At 48.9% G+C, this 550-nt stretch overlaps 1 non-coding gene across 1 annotated transcript; it reads right to left on the bottom strand.

Annotated features, from left to right (window-relative positions):
- Positions 1-230: 230 nt before the first annotated feature.
- Positions 231-349, bottom strand: LOC124894061. The gene has a single exon (XR_007050996.1). It is a non-coding gene; the product is annotated as a 5S ribosomal RNA (ribosomal RNA).
- Between the last annotated feature and the right edge of the window lie 201 nt (positions 350-550).

Raw genomic sequence — 550 nt, 5'->3', positions numbered from 1 at the left:
TAACTTCGGAGTTCTGATGGGATCCGGTGCGTTAGTGCTGGTATGATCGCATCCGTCATTCCCAGCACTCCAAATTTTATTATGCCTCTTTCTCCTGTGCCGCCCGTCACACCCCGAACGCGGGCCTCCACGCCTCGCCCCCTTTCTTGTTTCCACCAAGAGGAAAAACAAAAAGATTCGTCGATCGAACCGACAAAATTATACCGAATTTTAATGGAAAAAAAAAAGAAAGGATGTAACACGAGGACTTCCCAGTGGGTCGCCCATCCTAGTACAACTCTCGCCCAACCACGCTTATCTTCGGAGTTCTGATGGGATCCGGTGCGTTAGTGCTGGTATGATCGCATCCGTCATTCTCAGCACTCCAAATTACATTATGCCTTTTTCTCCTCCGCCGCCCGTAACACCCCGCACGCGGGCCTCCGCGCCTCGCCCCCTTTCTTTTTTCCGCCAAGAGGAAAAACAAAAAGATTCTCCGATCGAACCGATAAAATTAAATAGAATTTTAAAGGAAAAAAAACAGGAAGCGATGCAACACGAGGACTTCCCA

The sequence above is a fragment of the Capsicum annuum genome, unplaced genomic scaffold, assembly GCF_002878395.1.
Source record: "Capsicum annuum cultivar UCD-10X-F1 unplaced genomic scaffold, UCD10Xv1.1 ctg68876, whole genome shotgun sequence".
Taxonomy (NCBI): Eukaryota; Viridiplantae; Streptophyta; class Magnoliopsida; order Solanales; family Solanaceae; genus Capsicum; species Capsicum annuum.
The sequence above is the reverse complement of the archived record's forward strand: the minus strand, read 5'-3'. Positions and strand labels throughout refer to the sequence as shown.